The 27512-nt window shown below is 30.3% G+C and overlaps 1 protein-coding gene and 3 long non-coding RNA genes across 4 annotated transcripts in view; 1 reads left to right on the plus strand and 3 right to left on the minus strand.

The window, feature by feature from the left end:
• Positions 1–27512, minus strand: part of LOC134689975 (E3 ubiquitin-protein ligase TRIM71-like) — a 345277-nt gene that overhangs the window by 255933 nt on the left and 61832 nt on the right. The gene's annotated exons all lie outside the window — the stretch shown is intronic.
• Positions 829–3416, minus strand: LOC134690314 (uncharacterized). The gene is made up of 3 exons (XR_010101903.1): positions 3148–3416; positions 1773–2271; positions 829–1060 (listed from the first exon to the last, which is right to left on the minus strand). It is a non-coding gene; the product is annotated as an uncharacterized LOC134690314 (long non-coding RNA).
• Positions 13509–25646, minus strand: LOC134690315 (uncharacterized). Its single transcript, XR_010101904.1, has 8 exons — positions 25535–25646; positions 24355–24830; positions 22708–22918; positions 21538–21627; positions 21011–21061; positions 17992–18245; positions 14264–14320; positions 13509–13707 (listed from the first exon to the last, which is right to left on the minus strand). It is a non-coding gene; the product is annotated as an uncharacterized LOC134690315 (long non-coding RNA).
• Positions 14509–16207, plus strand: LOC134690710 (uncharacterized). The gene is made up of 3 exons (XR_010102000.1): positions 14509–14614; positions 15782–15874; positions 16163–16207. It is a non-coding gene; the product is annotated as an uncharacterized LOC134690710 (long non-coding RNA).

Consider the following 27512-nt stretch of genomic DNA (forward strand, 5'->3'; position numbering starts at 1 on the left):
GATATGACAATATAATCAACAAATATGAGATATAGTACAACATTCAATGTGACAGATATATTATAATAGACATATGCAAATAATATTAATAAAAATAAAACATTATAAGTACTCTTGAATGCTTTGCCAGCAGTGTATCACGGGTTTACATCAGCACAATTATCATTTAAGATTCATAAGGTTAAGCTGAATAAAAGGGACGACGCTTATGTATGTACTATGTTGATAGCTTCCAACGTATTCTTTCTCGTGTCAAAACCAGATGATCAGGTAAATCATCTTAACAGAAACAAAGGGAAAAAAATGAACCTACGTAAAACAGTAAACGGGTGTCCCATCTGTACTATCCTTTTCTATGTTCAGTGAACAGAGAAAATAGGGTGAAAACTATAATTCGGCATTAAAATTAGAAAGATCATCTCATTGGGAACATGTGTACTAAGTTTGAAATTGATTGAACTTTAACTTCGTTAAAAACTACCTCGACCAAAACATTTAATCTTAAGCGGGATAGACGGACGAAATGACGGACGGACGGACGAACGGACGGACGGACGGACGCACAGACCATAAAACATGCCAAATATATTATTAAAAAGAATAATTAAAAAGATCATTTACAGATACAGGGCTGAACAATCACACTAACCAATCGAATACCAATCATTTAAAATAATGAAAACAACACGATATTAATTTCTTGCGTCCGAAGCGCTTAAAAGAGAACGTTTTTTATTTGTAGTCTTATATTAAATTCCTGATTTGTTTCTTCATTGTATTCCGTGTTTGTATGAACAGTGTACTAGTATTTGGTTGGATACGATTTTTATTATCATTTACATGAATTTAAAAGATGTTACACAAACAAATATACAAACATCACATAATATAAAAAAATGTATAATTTGTTAGATCATGGTTTATGTCCATCTTCTGGCAGTTTTCGAGTATTCCAGATAACCAGTTTAGTTTTCTGTCCGATGCTATCTACATCCTGGGCAGTATCCAGTTCATTTCTAATATCTTTTATTTCAGAAATCACCTTCATTCGTTCAATGGTCTGCAATATAAACATGTTTGTTAAAGAATTACATAAACATATTATCTGAGTTGTATAAGATATAATATTAAATTGTTATCAAATGAACGACTATTTTAAGAAATGACTTTGATATGTTTCCGTCTATGAAAAGATACCATAAGAAATTTTGTGCATGCTGTATAACGCTGAATACTGAAATATAATTATCTTTGTCCTACATTATAACTTGCAATATAAAAACGGGTGTGTTTTTCATTGCTATGCTAAAATATACGGTTTTTATGTCAAGTGTAATTTTTTTGTTAGTGTTCTCTTATTCTCATTACAACGAATAAAAAGATTATTATCTAATATAGTGTATATCCAATTTAATTTTATTTTTGTGTTAAATTATCAAAAAAAACAAATATTGCATATCATCAATTTGCTTTAATCGCTAGTTTCGTCGATGTGGAGAAAACATAAACCGAAAATTCTATGTCAGGATATAAAAAACAAGACATATTGAACGTAACGAACAGTGTTTGAAGTGTATTTCGAATTTTATTCTCGTGGCAGAAATAAAGCAATTCAAAATAGTACATCTTGAGTAAAAAAGGGCATTTGAATTGAACAGTGTTCATGTTTAAAGAACTTCTATTACTTTTTTTTTGTAGAACTGACACCAAAGACTTTACGATAATACTATATATTGGACAAAATTATCCCCACTTATAATATTTAAAATAACCTTTCCATCCATAACGACAACTAAAGTATCCAAAGAAACTGGTTGGCAAAATGTCAAATAACGATGATGTAAGTACGCTATTCCAGCTGCAAGTTGTGAGACCAGACGAATACTCTCCTGAATGGAAAGTTTCCTCGTTGCAAACAGTTCTCGAAGAGTTGTGTGCTTCATCTCAAGCATCTTGTAATTGTTGATAAACTGAGGACATGAACATTTCATCAGATGCAGTTGAAATAGTATACTACGTTTAATTTATACGTAATTCTACATAAATATACATAAATAAAAAATATATTACACAGACAAATATACGAACATCACATAATATTAAAAAAATGTACAATTTGTTAAATCATGGTTTATGTCCATCTTCTGGCAGTTTTCATGTATTCCTGATAACTAGTTTAGTTATCTGTCCGATGTTATCTACATCCTGGGCAGTATCCAGTTCATTTCTAATATCTTTTATTTCAGAAATCACCTTCATTCGTTCGATGGTCTGCAATATAAACATGTTTGTTAAAGAATTACATAATCATATTGTCTGAGTTGTATAAGATATAAGAAATATATGCCAGATTGAAGTATCGTAAACAAATCTTGAGAACAAGAACAGTTCTGTTAAATATAATGTCATCAACGGACCAAGGTAAAAGGGACTTGGTTTTCCCATTATCATCCCGATCATATTTGCCATCGAGACGGCACTCTTTAGATTTTTGCATAAAACACCTTTTTTGTTTGTTAACAAATGAACGACTATTTTAAGAAATGACTTTGCTATATTTCCTTCTATGAAAAGATAAGAAATTGTGTGCATGTTGTGTAAAGCTGAGCACTGAAATATAAATATCTTTGTCCTACATTATAACTTGCAATATAAAAACGGGTGTGTTTTTCATTGATATGCTAAAATATACGTTTTTTTTAAATGTGAAGTGTACGTTTTTCGTTAGTGTTCTCTAATTATCGTTACAACGAATAAAAAGATTATTATTTAATATACTGTATATCCAACTTAATTTAATTAGTGAACTCATCTTAAAAACAAATATTGCATATCATCAATTTGCTTAAATCGCTAGTTTCGTCGATGTGGAGAAAAAATATATCGAAAATGCTATGTCAGGATATAAAAAAACAAGACATATTGAACGTAACGTACAGTGTTTGAAGTGCATTTCGAATTGTTTTCTCGTGACATGAATAAACCAATTCAAAATATTACACTTTGAGTAAAAAAGGGCATTTGAATTGAACAGTATTCATGTTTAAAGAACTTCTATTACTTTTTTTTCTAGAACTGACAACAAAAACTTTACGATAAAAATATATATGGGACAAAATTATCCGCACTTATAATATTTAAGATTACCTTTCCATCCATGACGACAACTAAAGTACTCAAAGACACTGGTTGGAAAAATGTCAAATAACGATGATGTAAGTATGCTATTCCAGCTGCAATTTGTGAGACCAGACGAATGCTCTCCTAAATGGAAAGTTTCCTCGTTGCAAACAGTTTTTGAAGAGTTGTGTGCATCATCTGAAGCATCTTGTAATTGTTGATGAATACTGAGGACATGTACATTTCATCAGATGCAGCTGCAATAGTATACTACGTTTAATCTATACGTAACTTTACATACAACGGACTGCAATAAATTTTGATACTCTGCAATATTCGTTCTCAAAATGGATTGTTTTGAATCTTTGCAAATTGGCTAAAATTCTATGTTTTTTTGCCTGAAATCTAATGAATTTCTTTTTGTTTAGAGAAATTGCATCAAACTTTTAAATACTACAGCTTAATTCAATTTTTCTTAGAAAAAAAAAGACAATTCTCAGCTACCTTCAAATTCTTCCTGCAATAACAAAAGAAAATAAATAATATACATACTAATATTTTAGCATTTCCCTGTTCTAAGTCATATTGTACTTTTAAATTTATACAATAAACTAAATTTTTAGCCTTCTGAAATCTTACATTCAAAACTCAAGGCTAAATTTTTAGCTTTCAAAGATTCTCAATTAAATGTAATCAGCTCGAGTTTTAACTATAAATTTGATCAGTTTGAACAAAAACAGTTGATACATGAAAAAAATGCTAAAGTTTTAGTAAAAGAAAATAACATGTTGATCGCAATGCAATATAGTAAATTGTAAATTATAAGCCTGGTACCTTTGATAATCGATTTTGGAGATGAAATTTAGCGACTTTAGCGATCATTATTTTGATTTGATCACGAAAATCACGAGTAAGAGTTTACATTTAAGTTTTGAAACAAGCACTAGAATTGAATGTCCTACAACATTCATAAACTGTCATCAACATGTAGAATAGTTTATCATTATTATACTAATCGACTTTTGGTGGGATTTTATTTCTCAATCTGTAGGAATTATGTGGTTTTGGTAGGATTGATATTATTTTCGACATTTTGAGATTGCCTCAGGCATCAGCAACCTCTTCAATACTATAAAACTATAGTTTGTACCAGGCAGTATATATATTGTACATATGCCTCATTCAATGTAAAGCGCTAGAAATTAATAGAAATGTACTCTTTTGTAATTTAAGTGATATAGTTCCATCTTTTGCTAATATGTGTGAACAAGATAAGTTTAGTTTCATTCTGAAAAGTAATGATACAGACATTAGTACTGTAAGTGTAGCTGGAATAAGCGATATGTATGATTTGAACATTCATTTAAAGCAAAAATAATGTTGTTAAGAACTTTTATAGTATTAATGCTAATTGTTAATGGCTTGAATTAATAATTTTGTATGAATAACACCTCCACGTAATGTAAATATAAAATATGTATCTCTTATCATTGAGAAAATATGTTTGGTTTGGTTTTTTTGTTTTTGTCTGTTTGTTTGTTCATTTTTGTATTTGTATTTGTATTTTGTAAATGTCGGCTGGTATCATTTCTGTATAGGAATTTACACCAATAAAATTATTTGATTTGATTTTATGCCTATGGTTTGTCTATAGTATGTGTTGACACTTTAAAGTAAATGTCTTCTATTATAAGGACTCTATATGAGGTCAAAAGACATGGAACATGGTATTTGAAAAAAACGAGAGAAAGTTTAAATGAAAACCAGACATGAACTCTGGTTACAATTCATATTTTGTTTACATATTTTCATACAAAATAAAACTAGCAAAACTAGTTATATATAGAGATTAAATAACGTTCAAGTTACCAAGTTTCTCCTCCTCTTCTGGTATGCTTATTTCCCTTGAATACAATTATCATTTATATTAAGAAAACACGAACAGTTGATGTATTGTAATATTACAATAGAGTAAAAACAACTTTGCGCCATTTTGTAATCATAAACAGTCTGCGTCCTTCAAATGCTTTAATTATATTTGATGAATTTATGAAATGTCAAACGTTTACGTGATTTTAACATTTAAAGCGCCTTTATGATTAACATTTTGTCTTTAAAACGCTTGAATAATTGTATCACCTTTAGATTATTTGGTTCTTTAATTATTAATGTTACAGCTTCAATAAAAAAAATATCATTATACATTTCTAATTTTATTTAACTGTTCCGAAAGATTCTATAGACACACATTTGTGATATATCAGCTAAGCATGTTCAGATTTGAATGACAATATTTGAGTTAAGAACCTTTCACTTGAGCTTCTCATCAGTATTTACATGAAGATCAATAATAGGAGATTAATGAAAACCAAAACAAATAGATAGATGTACACTTAAGTCATGTAAGTATACGTTATCAGTTTGTGTAAATGCCTTGTACTTAATTCAAATTTCAGAAACGTACAGGCATTTTTGTTGCTAAATCCACGAAATGATATATCAAACTATACATTTGTTTCCCTACATACTTCAATTCATACAACAATACACTTAGGTTTAATTGTAATCTTTATATTATTGGTGATTAAATTAATCAGGTATTAATAACCAAATATTCAGCTGAAACTTCTACTTAAAGAACCTTCAATTGGTAAGTGACATTCCACATAATAGTTAAATTTAAATATTGTCTATATCGCAAATTCATTTTATTTTGATATTTTAAAACATAACTTAACATGCATTGATATCCAGGTATTTATTTTTATATATTTTATAAATGAGGTACCAAGGATAAGTCTTCCGAATTGTGATAATTTCATTATGACATAATTAATTGTGATGTAATTGGTTGCTTTATTGTGATGTCCCCACAGCTGGCCTTCGACTATTTTATCTTTTTTGTGTGTTATTTTGGCACTTCAACTGTTTGTTTTGTTTTTTTACATCCTTAGCTTTCTAATATAAGGTTCTGAGCGTAAATGATGAAGATCAACCCAGAATAGCTTCATTTTTATCACTTTTGCAGCGATTTTTGTTATAAACGGTTATCTTGGTCTGACCCCAGTCACGAACTGTTTTAAAAATGCTATAATATGTAATATGTTAAACAACACGGGCGGAAAATGTAAGGTAAACTTTGTTTGCTATAGTGGACAAAATGATGACGACAGTGCAACGTGTGATTTTGGAGGAAATTACCGATGCTCACGTTTTTATATATAATATGCATGTTTACCACTCTAGTTTGTAGTTCAGAACCTTCCACTTAAGCATGTTTACCTTCTCATCCACTGGAGGTATGACTGAGAATGTCAACCGTTAAAGATAAGTGCAAAACAAAACAAATAAAATGATATAAACCATAATAAAAGTTAGTAGCCCAAGCAAACGCTTGCATTCAGTTATACAACTCTACACATAAGTCGACATTTCAAAATTTTGGCATTGACAATTATGAAATCATTTGTGCGCTCCCGCTGAAGCATCCAGAAAAGCACTCTGGGGACACTTTGTTTATGAAATGTAATGGAATTTCTACATGCTATCAATTTTTATGTATGCATAAAACAAGTCCTTCATTTTTCGGCGAAAGCTTATAACTTTGTGTTATAACTTAATGTCTATAAAGTGAGCTGAAGTTTAATACTGGTATTATATGGCTGATTCACTCGTTGAAATTGATCTTTTTTCTATGGAGAACACTTGTTCTGCTGACAGAAATGATAGGGTCCTGATATTTTGTGTACTTTAATATCCTATACTCTCATTCAAGGTTTATCCTTAACTTGGTCTCAACTTTTGAATAATCTCTTTCAACTGTGTCTCTGAATGTTATTTCTGACTATACAGCTTATATGTATGTTCAACTTGGCGTTTATTTTTGTTGTAGTTCAGTTGTTTTGCTGTTCTATTGTTTTCCTCTTGTAGTTGATTGTTTGGTTTTGGTTTGTAATCCGGATTTGTTTTTATTGTTTAATTAGATTTATGACTATGGCGGTATATTACTGTTGCTTTCAGTACGATTAAAGAGTTTTTTCATGATGAAGGCTATACTGTAATATTCATTTTCTTTGGCTGGATAGTAGATCATTTGGCAATCATTAAACCTTACCCAACTATAAAAGTTATTTCATGTCTAGAGTTTATTACTATGAAAGGAGGAAAATAAGAAATAAAACTGTTATGTTGAGAAACTTTAAAATACCCCAACAAGGAGAGTCTCAGTCCACGTTAATACAAAAATTGAAAAAAGGGCACTGTCTCTTGTCAAATGAGGTAAAAAATTATAAGCAACAAAGCAACAAATTCAACTAGCTAAATGAAACACAAAAATACATCAAGACAATAACAAACAATAAAAAGCATAAACCTGGTGGAACTGAAACCATTTTTTCAAATTATGTCCTGTACCAAGTTAAGAATATGTCAGTTGTTTATCAGTTTGTCCGTTTCTATAAACTTTTGTTTTGGACAGGCTATTTGCGATGTTTTTTTACTTAGATTTTTCTTGGAGTTTAGTATTTTTGTTGTTCCTTTATTTTCTTTTAGCGACTGATTCGTATAATCAACAGACCTTGAGTTCTTACGGATTCATTAAAAATATGGCCATTTCAACATGTTCAAATCCTTTTTTTCTGTTTTATTATTTTTAGTATGTTTCTTCTATCAATAAATCAACAACTACTAGAAACTTATATATGATTAAAATAATTTATTAGCATAATAAATACATAACAATAAAATAATGTGATCATGTGATACATGTAAACTATGGAATAACAGAATACCATTAGCCAGGTCTGCCACCTGTTAACTGTTGTTGTCCCACTGGTAAATTACGAAAAGGGCTATTTGTAATAGGACCATGGTAAGGTGTTGCATAGGTACATTCTGAAAGCTGATTAAGTCTTTCATGTCTATACTCAGTGCATCTCAAACAAATGCAAACTGGTAAAATGTGCACTAAATAATGAGCATGACAGGTTTTAAGTTCATGCAATAACCTCATAAAATCTTCTGCACTTATATGTCCCTGTAAATTAACTCCATGTAAATTAAGTAAATAAAACTCATTAATGACAGAACGATACATTGGTTTGATATAAAGCGAATGAATTGCAACAGCATTTTTTGCACTAATTTTTCGTGGCAGAAGCAGTTTAACAAAGTCTGTTTCCAGTTGGAACTTTTCAATCAGTGGAACAAGAAGAGCTGTTTTGCCCTCTCTGCATCTTTTTACTTCACTATTGTCATTTACTAAGCATTTAAATAAAAAGCCTAATGTAAAATTGCGATTATAGTCTGATAAAATAATTTCTATTTCTATTACATCATTTTCATTTTGCATTTGCATATAATTATTAACAACATCTAATAAAAACTCACTTCTTTTTAGTGCTAAATGAACTTTGGTCTGGGGCGCAATGGTAACCACACTGGGTTCACCATCATGACCAAAGTTTAAATGAAGAATTAGCTTATTCATGATAGAATTGCAATATCCCTTTTCCTTTTTTTCCCTAACAATTTAATTATAGTTCCCTATTAAGAATAATATTCTTACCCGCCCCAAAAAGGAAAAAGGATAGAAGCAGATATGTTTTCAAGATGCTTCTACACCATAGCAAACCTTCAGACAATCATGTGGATAGTGTTTTTAAAACACTCTTTGAATGTCCAAACATTTGGTCTTTAATGTGACCCTTGAAGGTTAATCAAGAATCAACAAAATATAGTTTAATGTATCCAATTATTTTTAACAATGACAAAATATAAACAGTTTATAACTAATTCTTATAATTCATCATTGCAGTGGGTCAAACAGCATCAAATTTTACTTCTATAGGCCACGATGGACTGAATATAATATATATTAACTAGAGGCTCTAAAGAGCCTGTGTCGCTCACCTTGGTATATGTGAATTAAACACAGGAAGCAGACAGTTCATGAAAACATTGTGTTAAGGTGATTGTGAAGTGTTTGAACATCTTACTTTACTGAACATATTTTGCTGCTTACAATTATCTGTCTATAATGAACTTGTCCGTGTAGTTTCAGTGGAAAATGTTAGTAAAAATTTACAAATTTTATGAAACATTTAAAAAATTGATTATAAAGGACAATTACTTCTTAGGGGGTCAATTGACCATTTTTGTCATTTTGACTTATTTTAGTGTCTGAAATTGCTGTACATTATTGCTGTTTACAGTTTATCTCTATCTATAATAATATTCAAGATAATAACCCAAAAGAGCAAAATTTCCTTAAAATTACCAATTTAGAGGCAGCAACCTAACATCGCGTTGTCCGATTCATCTAAATATTTCAGGGCAGATAGATCTTGACCAGATTAACAATGTTACTACCTGTCAGATTTGCTCTAAATGCTTTGATTTTTGAGTTATAAGCCAAAAATTGCATTTTACCCCTATGTTCTATTTTCAACCGTAGCGACCATATTGGTTGGTTAGCTCGGTCACAAAACACAATTTTTAAACTTAATAGCCTAATAATGATTCTGGCTATGTTTGGTAAAATTTGGCTTAATAGTTTCAGAGAGGTAGATTTTTGAAAAAGTTAACTTAGATTTACGAAAAAATTGTTAAAAATGGACTATAAAGGGCAATAACTCCTAAAGGGGTCAACTGACCATTTTGGGTCTAGTGACTTATTTGTAAATCTTACTTTGCTGAACATTTTTGCTGTGTACAGTTTATATCTATCCATAATAATATTCAAGATAATTACCAAAAACAGTAAAATTTCCTTAAAATTACCAATTTAGGGGCAGCAACCCAACAATGGGTTGTCTGATTCATCTGAAAATTTCAGGGCAGATAGATCTTGACCAGATAAACAATTTTAACAAAATGCTTTGGTTTTTGAGTAATAACCAAAAACTGCATTTAACCTCCATATTCTATTTTTAGCCGTGGCGGTCATCTTGGTTGGTTGGCCGGGTCAAAAAACACAATTTTCTAGATACACCAATGATGATTGTGGCCAAGTATGGATTAATTTGGCCCAGTAGTTTCAGAGAGGAAGATTTTTGTAAAAGATCATGGAGATTTACGAAAAATGACTAAAATTGACTATAAAGGGCAATATCTCCTAAAGGGATCAACTGACCATTTTGGTCATGTTGCCTTATTTGTAAATCTTACTTTAATGACCGTTATTGCTGTTTTCAGGTCTCTCCATCTATAATAATTTTCAAGATAATAACCAAAAACATTAAATTTCCTTAAAATTACCAATGTACGGGGCAGCAACCCAACAATGGGTTGTCTGATTCATCTGAAAATTTCAGGGCAGATAGATCTTGATCTGATAAACAATTTTACTCCATTTCAGATTTGCTCTAAATGCTTTGTTTTTTAAGTTTTAAGCCAAAAACTGCATTTTACCCCTGTGTACCTTTTTTTTTTGCCATGGCGGCTATCTTGGTTGGTTGGCCGGGTAAAAAAACACAAATTTTAAGCAAGATACATCAATGATGATTGTTGCCAAGTTTGGTTTAATTTGGCCCAGTAGTTTTAGAGGAGAAGATTATTGTAAAAGTTAACGACGACGGACGACAGACGATGGACGACGACAGACGACGGACGACAGACGCCAAGTGATGAGAAAAGCTCACTTGGCCTTTTAGGCCAGGTGAGCTAAAAACATGTTATGAAAACATATTATGCCAACATGAATCGTGAAGCAATACAAATAATTCTAAAACTTTCTGATCACTGTGCTCTTAAAATTACATTCTGAGTTTTTTTTTAGTCAGTAAAATTTGAATGTATTTGCAGCTTTATTTGGATTCATTTTAAAATTTTGTAAAATTTAAACCATTTTAAGCAATGTATTGTACATGGTATACTATGTTTGAGGTATTTTTGTACAGTTCATAACAAGCCTTTTTGCAATTATATACAAGTTATCACATGTACAATATTTCTGTACATGATATAACATGTACAAAATTGCAACTTGATATAACATGTACAAAATTGCAACTTGAATACAACATATATAAATATTTACATGATTTATGTACATATATATACAAAAAATTATCCTTATTACCGTTGATTCATTTTTTATCATTGTTTTCAGAAGATAAAATATATATTTCTCAATCAATTTTGTTTTTAAATTTAACACTGTAGCATTTATTTCTCATCCTAGCTGTACTCTAACAGTATAATGACTTGAACAGGTAAAAACTTACTCTTTCATTCAATCCAATAAAGAGACAATTTTGAGCATAATCTTTTCATCCTGGCTGAACATTAACAGTATGAAGATCATTAAACACAAGTATTTGTCTTTTATTCAATTCAATAATTAGACAACTTGTATATCCAAGCAGAATGATGAAGTAAAAGGATTATATCTATATACATTATGGTTCATATTATAGGTAAAGAAAAATAAAGTTCAAGATGCATGATGCGTGAATATTTTGACATTTATGTTGCAAAAGATTATCCACAAATTCTGAAGGTCCACAAAAAAACTGATAATGTAACAAAACATGGAGTAAATAAAGAAACTATACCTATTCACAGAAACTTAAAACATTGTTTATATAAACAAACAACAACAATAAAATATTAAAGTCACAAGATAGTCATTATTATATCATTATCCTCACTGTAACTAAAAATAACTATAAGGTTCAATCTCTTTCACTGATCTATAACTTTCCTACTTTTCTCATTTTAAAGATAAAAACTCTTTCATTCAATCAAATAAAGAGACAATTTTGAGCACAATCTCTTCATCCTGGCTGAACGCTAACAGTATGAAGATCATTAAACACAAGTATTTGTTTGTTTTTTTATTCAATTTTAAAATTTGACAAAATTGATATCCAAGCAGAATGATTAAGTAAAAGTATTATATCTATGTATATATATCATTGCAAAAATCAAGGTCATCTTTGAATTGAATTTTCTTTATATATATTAAGTTCTTGCTAAAAAAAATCAGACTTAAGCAAAACTTTACTGAATTTGAACTTTTCGGATATGTCCCTGTTATACACATGGAAACTTTTTTCTCAAGCTTCTTATACTATGTACATGATATAGGGGTGTATACAATAAACAGTGAAAAACAGTACTCATAATTATGATTTTTTTTGTGCATAAATATGAACTTAATGGAAAGAACTGTGTAATACACTCTTTTGTTTGCAATACAGACTCATTTACTCCATGAAAAAATAATATTGAAAATTTGCAGACATAACAAACATTTACACTTAGTCTATCTATTGAAAAGTTGAAAAACTTTAGATAAATAATAATGTAAATTCAAGTCAAACAGAATAAATATATACATCCATGTGTTCTCTTTCCTGATTTTTATTGTTTGCTTTGCATTTGCTTTGCATTTGCTTTGCATTTGGTCAAACTTATGGTAAAGTTGCATAACATAAAAAAGATCTGCTGTCATAGAACTGCATGACTAAACTAAAGGTCACAATATTTTCTTGAAGGGATTTTGTTATATATTAATATATTTTTTTATATTTTTACTTCACAGGCTTTTTTACTCTTCCTATTATCGATTTTCATCAATAAGACAAAAAAAAATTACGACATTTTGCAATACCATAGTTTTATCGTAAGTAGATATACATTCAACTTATTTGAAATGTGACACAAAGTATCCTGAATTTGTTGTTTCATATCAGATGAACTTTTTTAAATCTAAATGGGGCACTAGCTACGAGATATATAAAAAAAAAATTATATATTATTTTTTTTGCTCAATCACTAATGAAATACAATGGTGAAATAATAATTCGCTTTTAGCAGCAAGTATGATTTAGTTCTGTCAAAATAAGCTAAAATCATTGATAATGAATTATTCACTTGCAAGTGAATAATTCAACCTCATAGAATTTGTATTAATGTGAACTTCAATTTAACTCCTTAGCTTGAAATGGATAACACATGAATTGAATGTGTAAAATTATTTAAAGGAAAAGAATATCAACATTGAAAGTGAAACAAAGGTAAATCAATTGATTGACTGATTTGATCCACAGAAAATCATTCTTATACAGATAAAAACGATGATAAACATTAATGTTTCATCTATAATATAAAATTAAATAGACCTAGAATAATCCAAGAGCATGAATTTGCTTGATCTATTTATATCTATATTTATGTTTACATCGCTTATATGGTCATTGAAAGACTTTAGAGGTCAACTCAATAATTAATTAGATGGCGGTCTAGACTGCGAACACACGAAATGTAATTTTATACCGTGTCCTCTTATTAATTTTTTTTAGACTTTAAATAGGTTGGATAAATGTTAACATTATTCATTATTATAAATCAAATACTAGAAATAAAGTAAAGTCGGTGAACATGAATTTGACAGCTAGTGCCCCTTTAACATTTAACATTTTTTTTACAAGTTCTTTACACATATCTTCCTTCTTTTTCTTTTTTTCTCTGTCTTGTTTACATATGTTTTCAAGTTTTTAATAGTACCAATATCAGTCAGTCTTACTGTACACTTCTTGGATTCTGCTGCATCTATTTTCTTATTTCCTGATCTTTTTCTGCCTACAAAACATCAACTTATTTTACTAACTAAAAAGACTATTATTATGCAAATACATTGCTTTTAAAACTAGAGGCTCTAAAGAGCCTGTGTCGCTCACCTTGGTCTATGTGAATATTAAACAAAATCTTACTTTGCTGAACATTACTGTTGTTTACAGTTTATCTCTATCTATAATAATATTCAAGATAATAACCAAAAACAGCAAAAATTCCTTATAATTACCAATTCAGGGGCAGCAACCCAACAACGGGTTGTCCGATTCATCTGAAAATTTCGGGGCAGATAGGTCTTGACCTGATCATCAATTTCACCCCCATGTCAGATTTGTTTTAAATGCTTTGGTTTTTGAGTTATAAGCCAAAAAATGCATTTTACCCCTATGTTCTATTTTTAACCATGGCGGTCATCTTGGTTGGTTGACCGGGACACCGGACACAATTCTTAAACTAGATACCCTAATAATGATTTTGGCAATGTTTGGTTAAATTTGGCTAAGCAGTTTCAGAGGAGAAGATTTTTTAACCAACTATTACTTTATACTAAATGATTTCTCACCTATTTCTGATTTTTTATCTTTTGTCGATGAATGATTAATAAGTCCTGTAATTGCATCTGAAATGAAAATCAGGATTTAAAAAAAAAAAATCATTCTAACCTTCCCTAAAATATTAGTATGGAATTAAAACAATTAAAACTATTTTAAATTTGCATTATGAAGATGAAACTTCTTTTCACAAACTGTTATCATCCTTTTCCAAATCTGAATTAAATTCTTTTATCAGTCAAATCTTCAAAAGTATCTCAGCTTGACATATAAAGACATTTTCAATCTATCTGTCAGTTCTGACATTCCATCTATGATGCACAACACTATATCATTCATAATACATCATTCAGGAAACAAAGGTACAACTTTTATGAGAGAAAACAATATTTTTTTTTACTTTCTGTTACATTAGAAATAACAGTACTGTAGTTGAAGAGTTGCCACCGTCAATTGTTACACAGTAGACAGTATCAGAGACAGTAAAACAGTGATTTGCAACCATCAAATTAAAATTGACAGTGACAACTGTTCAAGTACAGTACTTTTATTCCGATTCTAAAAAGAAAAAGTACGATAAAACTTTAAAAAACGACTAAACTTGACAATTAGAAACAAAAAAACGCGAAATTTAATGAATTATTTTGGCACAAAAATGTCATGGCTAAACGTGACGTCATACAAATGAAAACTTACAAACTGGAGGTTATTACCTTACCCGTACGCTTCAAATTACGATAAAATTACATTAAAACGCCAAATTCAAGGTAGGTGTTGTTTTATTTTCAATTATATAGTAGTAATCGAACATTTGTTGATTCAATCAATTCAAAATGGGGGGGGGGGGGGGGGGGGTCCCTCCTTAGTTAAGCCTGACCAACTGTGGATTTGACAGCAAATTTTAGCCAATGAAAAAAAAATTGTTACATCCAAATTGCATTAGAATACTCATTATCTGAATAATAGAAATCTGTCACATTTTGTTATTGTTTTCCAGTTTCTTGTTTTTATATTACTGCATACACCTTAATATGTTATTTTATATTAAACCAATTTCTGCCTGTCATGGCATTGAAGGTTGTGTTCTATAAACATATAATTTATTCCATTTGAATTAAGGTAAATTTATAGAGATGACCTGCTGTTGAAAAAATACCCGATGAATGATTTTTTTCAGTGGTTTATTTATGTTAGCTGAAATGTTTTTGGAATAGGCCTAGGTAACTATAGCTAAGATGATAGACAAGTGCCTCATGTTCAAAAATATTCATGTAATTACAGTAGCCCATCCAGAATTATTCAAAATGTTACAACTTACATGAACATCAGTGTAAAGGTTAAACTTAATGATATACATTTTACGTTTTTACAGGAAATCAATGTTATTTCGTCTTAGATTTTATTCTAAAAAAATCCCAATTTGATGTTTTAGGGACCAATTTGAAAACACCTAGAATCATCCCTGGTGGAATAAGCATGTTTTTTCTCCTTTTTCATTTACATTTTTACTCAACTGTTTAATTTTCCAGATTTAAATAATCCAATAGATGTTTGCCAAAATTTAGAAAGGATCCGTGAAACTACTGGAGAATATGAAAGGATTGGTAAAAATACTAAAAAGGGTAAATAATCTAAAGTTTTTACAACTTTATATCAGTCCAAAGATTGTTTTTTTCACAGTTTGTCTTTTAAATCTTATTTACATTCTGAATTGCAACTTGTATACTTTTGAAGATTTGACTGATAAAAGAATTTTATTCAGATTTGGAAAAGGATGATAACAGTTTGTGAAAAGAAGTTTCATCTTCATAATGCAAATTTAAAATAGTTTTAATTGTTTTAATTCCATACTAATATTTTAGGGAAGGTTAGAATGAATTTTTTTTTTCAAATCCTGATTTTCATTTCAGATGCAATTACAGGACTTATTAATCATTCATCGACAAAAGATAAAAGATCAGAAATAGGTGAGAAATCATTTAGTATAAAATAATAGTTGGTTAAAAAATCTTCTTTTAATTCATCTCTCACTTCCTCAGATATGCCTCTAGTGTTGTCAGCATAATGGTTAAACAGGATCTCCAACTTTTGGCAATGATTTAAATGGCTTATAATTCTGCAGATACTCTATAATTTCAGCTTTCATTTCTTTTGCTTTTATAACTAAGAAGGTGGGCATTCCTGAGGAAATATTTTTCATTTACTTCAATTAAAATAAATAAAAAAAAGTATATAGGAACATGTAAGCTGTATTACTGTGAATTCATTTATTTTCGTGGGTACCAGTTTTCGTGGATTGTGGAAAAATTGTGTTTTTTTGTATATTTCATTTCATGGTTTTTATTATGTGTTGACACAAGCCTAGAGAAATTTGTGATTCACCTACACCCACGTTATCCACAAAAATTGGTATCCCACGAAAATCAATAAATCCACAGAATCTTAAAATATAAGCAAATAAATTGTTCCTCCTATTTTTAATGCATACAGTTTAATATCTCATTTCAATTTCACTCATTTGACTCATGTGTAGATCTTACTTTGCTGAACATTTTTTGCTGTAACATTTTATCTCTATATATCTCCAAAAAAAAATTGAAGATAATAACCAAAAACAATAAAATTCCCTAAAAAATAACTATTTCGGAACAGTAACCCGACAATGGGTTGTTGGATATGTTTGAAAGTTACAATGCATATAGATCTTAACCTGATAATGACTTATTTTTATACCTAACTTCGCTGAATTTATTTACTTTAACTTCTCTCTATCTATAATAGAATTAACGATACAATGAAATAACCAACAAATCAACCATTTCGGGACGGTTACCAAACATGGGTTGTCCAATTGCACTGTTCATCTTATGGCAGATAGATCTTGTTCTATTACTTACATAAACCTCCATTATTTTTGCTCTAACTGCTTTAGTGAGATATAAGCCCAAAACTGCATTTATCCTTTATATAAATAGGAAGACGTTGTATGAGTGCCAATGAGACAAATCTCCATCCAATTCACAATGAATTCAAATTTAACAATTGTAGGTCAAAGTAATGCCTTCTTCACAGAGCCTTAGCTCACATCCAACAGCAAGCTATAAAGAGTCCCAAAATGACCAGTGTTACACAATTCAAACAGGAAACAAAGGGTCTTATCTATCCACAAAACGAGAAACAATAAACATATATGAAACACACCAACAAACGACTTCCACTAAACAAAAGCCTCCTGACTAAGGACAGGTGCATATAATAAATGCAACAGGTGTGAATGTTTTAACAGACGCCAACCTTTACCCTAACCTCATTTACAATAGTATAACTTTACAACATGAAAAGACGCACTAAAAAATTTAATTGAAAATGGCATAATTCTATTAAAAAGACACCAATTTCACAAAAACCACTAAACTATGTTCTTTTTCTTAGCAACAGCATCAAGATTTGTTGATGAATCAAATCATCAATTAAAATTTATAAACTATATACCCTAAGGAACATTCACTTTAAGTCTTTTTGAAGTATTTGACACATTAATTTCAGAACGGAAGATTTTGGAAATAATTCATGAGGATTATAGCAAGTGATGGCATAAGCTCAAATGACTATCTGGATCAAAAACTAAATTTCAGGATTTTGAATGGTTAAAGTAATGGTATTAACTTTCATTGTCCCCTATGTTAGCTTCCTCTTTTTAATGGTAATAGGTATATAACATATTTATATTATCACTCACCTTTTATTGCTTTTAATGGAGAACTATCTTCACTTGTAAGGGATTTCCTAGCTTTTAATGGAGAACTATCTTCACTTGTAAGGGATTTCCTAGCTTTTAATGGAGAACTATCTTCACTTGTAAGGGATTTCCTAGCTTTTAATGGAGAACTATCTTCACTTGTAAGGGATTTCCTAGCTTTTAATGGAAAACTATATCTTCATTTGTAAAGGATTTCCTAGCTTTTAATGAAGAATTGTCCACACTTCTTTTTCCTATAAAGAAATTAATTGTAAAGTGTTAGAAGTGAGTGTTACGAAGAAACTTGTGTATTCTTTTTTAAGTCAGCTTACTACACAGTTATGTCTAGAACAGAAAAAATATATCAACATACAAAATATAGAAAATACCTACCATTTCTTGCTTTAAATGGAGAACTGTCTTTGCTATTTAAGGATTTCCTAGCTTTTAATTGAGATCTGTCATCACTATCAAAGGATTTCTTATCTCTACTACTTACAATTATGTCATAGTTTATTGTTATACCTTGGTTGTATCAATAAGTGTGTATGCATAAACTGTTTCTTAAATTACTTAAAATGTTAATATTTATATGTTGTATCCTATAAGAACAATGAAAATAGGCCTATTGTGTTTTATTTTTGTACTATCAATTCCAAGTTTACTTTCCACAGCAGTCACTGTGACTCAGAGTGAGAGAAAGTATATTCCACTTCGTATCTTATCACCTATTTTCCTACGTTAGTTCTAGGAGGAACCCCATTCCTAACTCTTCAAATAATTAATTTTCTTTGAGTCAGTGATCATGACTCCTTTCCGTACACATTTATCGGTTCAAATTGCGATCGTTTTAAATAAAATAGAACATTTATTGACAGAAAGAGCTAATACGGGACATGTCGTTTGCCTCAACATTTAAGGAAGTGAGACAACTCGAAACGATAATATGGTAGACTCCATTTCGCCTGAAGGGGTGTTCTATGATGATGACTACATTCATTTTTTTTAAATGATGCATATGATTTACAGATATGCAACAACAATAACCCTCAATAGCAGACATTCATAGAAAAGATCCCATGAGATATAAATTAATTGAGTGGGGAATCCAGAGCTAAAACCCCTTGAAGTCAAGAAATCTATACGCATGCGCATAATTACCATAACAAACCTTTGAGCAAGATCGTCTATTAAATGTTGACTAAACGACCTAGATGGTTCTCTATTTCTTTATGGAATTACAATGATCTTAAATATCAGTTTCATAACAATAACATATAAGAAAAACTCCACTTCATTTCTTATATGACAAAGATAGATTTATCTGAATTCCGAGAACTATCGTATTTTATCAAAACTGGGATTCCCTCTGACGTGTTTCTAAATTTATAAAAACACTCAATATAAATACTGCTTAATTCTGATTTTCCGTGTTGTTAAAAACACGCATATAAGTCAATGGAATTATCAAATAACATGTTATCACTCACCTTGTATTGCTTTTAATGGAGAACTGTCCTTGCTTGTAAAGGATTTCCTAGCAATTAATGGAGAGCTGTCCTCAGTTGTAAAGGATTTCCTAGCTTTTAATGGAGAACTATCTTCAGTTGTAAGATATTTCCTAGCTTTTAATGGAGAACTATCCTCACTTGTAAAGGATTTCCTAGCTTTTAATGGAAAATTGTCCTCACTTGTAAAGGATTTCCTAGCTTTCCTACCTTTTAATGGAATACTGTCCTCACTTGTAAAGGATTTCGTAGCTTTCCTAGCTCTAATGGAGAAAATTCCTCACTTGTAAAGGAATATACACTTCTTTTTTCTAAAAAGTAATTAATTATAAGATGTTAGAAGTGACTTGTTAAGATGAAATGCTTCTGGCATGCAACATAATAAGCCTGATACATGTATAATTGAGTAGGAAATTTGTAGATGTGTAGAAGAACAGCAATAAGTATTTCTAAATACAAATATTTAAAAATACCTACCATGTCTTGCTTTAAATGGAGATCTGTCATCACTATCAAAGGATTTCTTATCTTTTTTACCTAGAATTATGTCATAGAACTTTTTTTTATAGCTTGGTTATCTATAAAAGAACTTTAGTTAAGTGAGCAGGATCACATACCCCACATCCCTATATTGTCACTAGGCAAACAAAATATAAATCTATGATTTTCATCCTTCCCCCCCCCCCCCCCCCCTGACAAAGTGGTCCACCTTAACCGATATCCAGCACTTCATTGAAATTTATAGGAAAAATAAATGTGCTTTCTACATGTTCTAGACATAAAGCAAAAATCTATGATCTTTATCCAGTCTCCTCGTGAAAAAAGTCTCCCTCCTCTTATTTCTGTCAATAACAATCCCATCCAAGCTTTTTTGATACCGATGGACCAGTCAAAAATATTTTACCATTCGTAACTTAAGTTGCATGGGGTATAAAAAATGTGTATAAATAAACTGCCTAAATTGTAAGTATTCTTTGTTATATCATATCTCCCCAGGTTGGCATAAACATGTTTCACAAATATTGAAACAAGATATCTACAGAAACAAGAGACTCATTAAAGCTTGAAATTACTCACCTCTAATTTTTAGGGGCAGATTTTTTATAAATGATTATATATAATTCATGATGCCTTTTAAGTACAATTAAATACATTTTAAAAAATGATATTTCATTTTTCTGCCAAAAAGCTAAAAAAATAGATCAAAATCATCTTTTAAGAGAAAAAATGGAATAAGAGGTGAATTTTCAAATTTCAACTTACACAAATGAACAACCTATCTGGTTTTATACTAAATCAATACAAATATAAAAAGTAAATAATATACTATGCAGAGTTAACATCTTGCACTATCAATGTTACTGGAGCATATTGATAAATATGTAAGATTGTTCAGACTTATCTTTAGAACCCAAACTGTTGTATGTTCAAAGAAATACTTGTGCAGTAGAAAACAGTACTAATCAGAACATTATAAATTAAAATACTTACACAAGTCAAGAATTACTTACTTGATTTAATCTGGTCTGATGTCCTTTTTGAAAACTTTTTGAATATTCTTCCTACATTTTTTTTTAAAAAGTGCTTGAATACGCGTTATCCTTAAAACAATGGTGAAGTTATTACAAAGTCTTAACATAATGTCACAAAGTCTTCATAACTTCCTACATTTTAAAGATTTTGCTTAATGTTGAAGGCCAAACAGTAACCAATAGTAGTTTACATCTATGCAAATTGGTCTCTAGCTCATTGTTGTCTCCTTGAAAATCTTTTACACATTTTATATTTTCATTAATTAACTTATTGGAAATAAAATCAATTTGCTCTTAGGTCCATGGCCAGTTAAACACGTTTCTACTATAAACCAGCAGAAACCAGTCAAAAGTCAACTTTATAATGATGTCAAACTTGAACTCGTAGAGAGCTTATTTAATACTTGTTCAATGTCGTAACTGGGTTTGGTACCAATGGCAATTATTCCACATATACGTACTTACGTTCAGATGTTTTTTTCAATATTCATTAATATGAAACTCACCTTCAACTGGACCTATTAAAGCTTTGCCTTTTCTTGTCTGGCATGGAGAAATCTTATCATAATACTTCTGAGTGTTACTAATATACATATCTAAAACATAAATTAGAGGCTCTAAAGACCCTGTGTCGCTCACCTTAGTCTATGAAGGACACAGATGGATTCATGACAAACATGTGTTTGAAGATCTTACTTGACTGAACATTCTTGTTACTTACAATTTTTCTATCTATAATAAACTTGGCGCTTTAGATAGAAAGGAAAGTATTTTGTAAACCAATTTACCAAATTAATGAAAATTGTTAAAAAATTACTATATAGGGCAATAACTCTTTCAGAGGTCAACTGACTATTTTGGTCATGTTGACTTATTTGTAGATCTTACTTTGCTGAACATTTATGCTGTTTACAATTTATCTCTATCTATAACAATATTCAAGATAATAACCAAAAAAGGCATTTTTTTTCAAATTACCAATTGAGGGGGAGGCAACCCAACAATCATTTCTCCAAATCATCTGAAAATTTCAGGGAAAATAGATATTGACTAGATACCAATTCAATCCTTTGTCAGATTTGTTCTAAATGCTTTATTTTCAGAGTTAAAATCTTCATTTTACCCCATATGTTCTATTTTTAGCCATGGCGGCCATCTTGATTGGTTGCCTGGGTCACTGCACACATTTTTTTTTTCAAAAAGATACCCCAATAATGATTGTGGCTAAGTTTGGTTAAATTTGACTCAGTAGTTTCAGAGGAGAAGATTTTTGTAAAAGTTAACAACGATGTCGACGGAGACGAACAAAGGACGAGGAACGCCAAGTGATGAGAAAAGCTCGCTTGGCCTTGTGGGCCAGGTGAGCTAAAAAAGCAATGAAAATTCTTTGATTGCAGCAGTTAAGTTAAAATTTAACCTTAAATAGTGACAAACGTTAATGACTGATGAATAAAACTGAAAGTGCAATGCAATGTGATATATGTGGAAATGCCAATGTAAAAAAAATCTGCATGTTTAACCCAGCCACATTATCTATGCATGTGCCTATCCCAAGTCAGGAGCCTGTAATCAGTGGTTTGTTTATGTGTTACATATTTGTTTTTTGTTCATTTTTATATTTAAATAAGGTCGTTAGTTTTCTATTTTTAATATTCAGACTGGTTACATTTGTGTACCTTCTAATACTTTGAGAGTATTTAAAACAAGCTGCCATGCATCTTTTCTAAAGTAGGTCTTCGCTGAAGTTTGTGTTTCGGGACATATTAAACAGAATATATGTATGACTCAACAGATTTTCTGGCTTTGTTTCCACTTCTTCTTCAATCACAAACAGTACAGACTGTGCTCTTAAAACAGCATCTAGATCAGCCATATGATGTAAAAAGCCTGAAAAATTAAAATCTAACTATGTAGTTGAAACTTTTAATAAAATTTTGAAAAAGAGGCCATCAATAGGATGTGCTATTTCAAACAAACACTGAATTCAAAAAGACCTCCAGGGGCAGGTAGGAAAAAGTGGATATGACATTTGAAATCATGCAAATGGTTTAATCATTCAAAACAAATAAAACTTAACCTTAAATTGTGAAAAAACGTTAATGACTGATGAATGAAACTGAAAGTGCAATGCAATGTGATATATGTGGAAATGCCAATGTAAAAAAAAATTTGCATGTTTAACCCAGCCACATTATCTATGCATGTGCCTATCCCAAGTCAGGAGCCTGTAATCAGTGGTTGCCGTTTCGTTTGTTTATGTGTTACATATTTGTTTTTTGTTCATTATTATATTTAAATAAGGTCATTAGTTTTCTTGTTTGAATTGTTTTACATTAATATTGTCATATCGGGGCCTTTTATAGCTGACTATGCAGTATTGGCTTTGCTCATTGTTGAAGCCCATATTTTTGTCTCTTGTGGACAGTTGTCTGATTGGCAATCATACCACATCTTCTTTTTTTTTTTTTTTATATATAACAATATCATTAGTGGTTCCCCTTTAACAGCTTATATCTACAGTTTTCACATTTGAAATAAGTTTTTTTGAAGAATATTATACTTTTTCACATAAAAATAGACTGTCCATTTCAAACATACTTTTTAAGACAACTAATTTCTTTCAATGGCCACTTTTGTCCTAGCTTACAAAATTGGAATCAACCATATTTCCTATTTTCAATCATTTGGTTTGACCTTATGGTTGTACAGTCACAAACAAACTAAAATTGGAAGAACAAGGATGTGTCCAAAGTACACGGATGCCCCACTCGCACTATAATTTTCCATGTTCAATGGACCATGAAATTGGGTAAAAAATCTAATGTGGCATAAAAATTAGGAATATCATACCATAGGAAACATGTGTACTAAGTTTCAAGTTGATTGGACTTCAACATCATCAAAAACTACCATGACCGAAAAATTTAACCTGAAACTCACACTTTCATTTTCAATATCTCAACACCATAACTCCTGAACTGTTTTCAGCTGGACCAAATCACTACTTTCTTGTAAAATTCTGGACCCAAATTTTTTACAGTGTAATTTCACCCCCTACTTACAATTTGAGGCATTAAACATGGAGAAATAAACTTGGAAGGGGTATAAAAATTATTGGCAAGTAACCCACTGTTAACACTAGGGACTATATTAATCAAGGGACGACAATTGTGGTCTCGGACCTACTTACCAAATCCCTTTGACTTATCACAAGTAGTTGCCTTTAAACAAATCTAAACACAAACTAATACATGTAAACTAAGCAAAATTTCAAAGTCAATATTCTTCTGACAGAAATAAAAGAGAAGCAAAAACAGACAAACCTGAATCAAAGTTGGATGGTCTGTGTATCAAAGTGCATGTAATAGTGACATGCATTAGACTTGGTACATGTACATCAAGGTGTTGCAAGGTGATTGGATGAACATTGTCACATAAATATTTTAGGATTGATGATCTTTGCTCCTAAGTAAAATTCCTAGTTTTATCAGCATAGTCCTCACAACTATTCGCGGGGTCTCCTACATTTGGCATTAATTTAATGTAGTTGAACAATTTTGAATATATTTCAAAATATCGAGATGCATATTGCTTCTATCCAGCATTAATTTTGAAAATTCGCCTTTAGTAAATTTCTGTGCTTGATCTGACGTATTTTCGGGACAACATAAGAGGTTTTTGTGTTGTTTGTCCTTTGTTGATGAGTTTCATCAATCTTTTGTACATTAGTTGATTTTGTTTCAGAATTGTCTTTTCTTTTAGGAGGTTCCTCTTTACATAAATTTCTGATGATTTCCCCCTACAAATAAATTTAGATCTTTAGATACATTAAAATTGTAGAAAAAAATTTAGAAACGTTAAATGGAACAAACATTATAATGATAGTTTATGACTGAATATAGATCTTTACAAATCTTTAGGTTGTAATAGTGATGTTGGGTTTCCTCTCTTCTTCATTTAAACCCACATACAAGTTTATAGATAACACTTACAGGTTACATCTTCATACTCTGAACATAATGCAAATCATCTGATAAATAAGTATTGTTGAAGCGCAGCAAAATGTGAAGTATACATTGTATCAACAGAATTTATGAGAAAGTTTTAAGTTTTAAGAATTTTCAATTATGAAAATAATGCAAAGTTCATTTCTGTAATCTGAATGTTTTTCTTCTCTTGTGTGATTTTTTCATAATGTTGAGTTTCAATATACATAATATATAGATTTGAAAACAATATCTACATTTATTTCAGTGTTTTTGTTTTTTACTCTGTAAATGTTATATAATAACAATTTCTTACATATTTAAAGAGGTTAACATCGTAAGCTGTAGGACTGTTTTTTCCTGAGGCCCATAAGAATATACATGTATTACTTAGGTGTACACACATTTTTATATCAATTTGTAGTCCTTATTCAGCTCCTTCATTTCAAAGATTAGTGCAAGAAAACTTTAAAGTTCATACCAAACTACATGTACATTATCATATCATTCACACTACCTTGGCAGCTATTTTAATTACTTTATTCTGCCATTAGCACGAAAATTGCTTCAGGACGATGTGCGGAGCTCACAATTTTTCACATTCTCACTGTTATCATGTGTCACTGTACATGTACAATTTATAGCCTCTGAAAAAAAATTCTATAGTATTATCATTTACATCTACTTTACATACCTAGTACGCACATACACATATTTTGAACATAGGCTAGCTGAATATATAAAATATACAAATAACCGTCACACTATAAAAGATAAAAATGATAAAGACATTGATGGACATCCATCTCTTAGTTAGGGTTTATTTTATCGGATTCGGTAAAAAAGCGATTTGTATAGAGTTTTGCTATTTTGCCGGTCTTATTAAGACAAACAATTTTACGAACAAGTAAGAACATCCTGACCTCAAATGTTGATGTGCTTGAAGAAAACCTCACATATAAAATGACAATACAAGTATTAATGGACAAAATAAGCATATAAACTGTTTACTGAGTCACATCTGACCTGATATCTCAAAATAAAATTCCAATCAAGAAGGTCAGTGTTCCTTATACAGAATGCATGATATCAACTGGTGATGAAAGACCAAGCAAACAAAAAACATGCACGAAGAGTGGGTCCAAGGATGGGTGTTGCAGCAATGAATAATTAAACAAACATTTGAAAATCTAGTCTACTTAATACAATTTTCAAAAGTATAATCCTTTTTATTAAATCTTAAAGTCTCAGTTAATGAATATGTGAATTAACATTAAATAAGTCGTTTTTTTCTATTTACCCTCATAATACGCAGTAAATAAATTAGTGCCATATTACTTTAAAGATATAAAGGTCAATTCTTAAAGGTCAAAGACTATGAATTTAGTTTTTTTCTGAATTACGAATTATCTAAAAAGAATTTATGTAATTTATTCTGTAAGTGTTATTACATTAAATAGTACTATACCAAAATAAAACAAACTGCTTAAAGTAAAAAATCAGAAATATTCTTAACTTTGTATGTAAAAAGTCTTAAAAATCTGTAAACTTCCCATGTCAAAGTAAAAAAACTGTAAACTTCCCATGTATAAAGTCATTAAAACTTAAAGATCCTAATGTAAATAGTGAACATAAGGTTGTTGTGTTAGGATTGTTAATTAAGTTTTCCGTTTATTATTTGGTGGTGGAACTGTTCGACATACGAAAGTATGGTTATCCTTTATCTAGTCGAAGACTAAAAGATTAAAGAAATCTCACCTAGTAGCCACATATATCATGTGTGTTCATGATAATTTTTTTCAATAAAATGTATTTCATATAGTCCGGAGCCGGCAACATAGCCACTGCCTTTTACTTACCTTGCTTTCGATCGGTAGTTATATCCTGCATTCCTTGTTTACCTTTATATGTATTAGTCCATATGGACTGGTGTGAAGCCTCATATAAAATCAAACTAGTTGTTATATTGTATAAAACAGAATCCCGGTCCATTAGCCCTTATTCATGTTCTATCTAGTACATGTTTGCCCTGATTATTATGTTTTGTTGTTGTCTAGTTGCATAATGTTTATTATTAGAACAAAGTATATTAAAGTTTGTTGACAAACAATCGCTGAATATTTGTATTGACGCAACCAATTAATTATTTTCCTGTGATTTGCATAGACGAATTCTGGAATACAATGTATATCTTTATTGATATTTATTACCAATTTGATCTATTCAATCAATTTATGCATGCAGTAAAATAATAAATGACCTTTCGATAAAATATCCAAATTTCCTGATCTTTTGTAAACATATATGAAATTGTTTCACATTCAATCCAGTCACTCACTAATCCCCACTGTTACGTATATTTTAGACACGAAAAAATTTAATGAAATTAAAAATGTTTTTTCTTTCTTAATAAGTTAAGGTAGGCTGTAGTATCTATTCGAAATAACATCAAACATGTGATCCAAACTTTAATTAGAAAGAAACAGATATTACAG

This window comes from Mytilus trossulus, chromosome 11 (genome assembly GCF_036588685.1).
Source record: "Mytilus trossulus isolate FHL-02 chromosome 11, PNRI_Mtr1.1.1.hap1, whole genome shotgun sequence".
NCBI lineage: Eukaryota > Metazoa > Mollusca > Bivalvia > Mytilida > Mytilidae > Mytilus > Mytilus trossulus.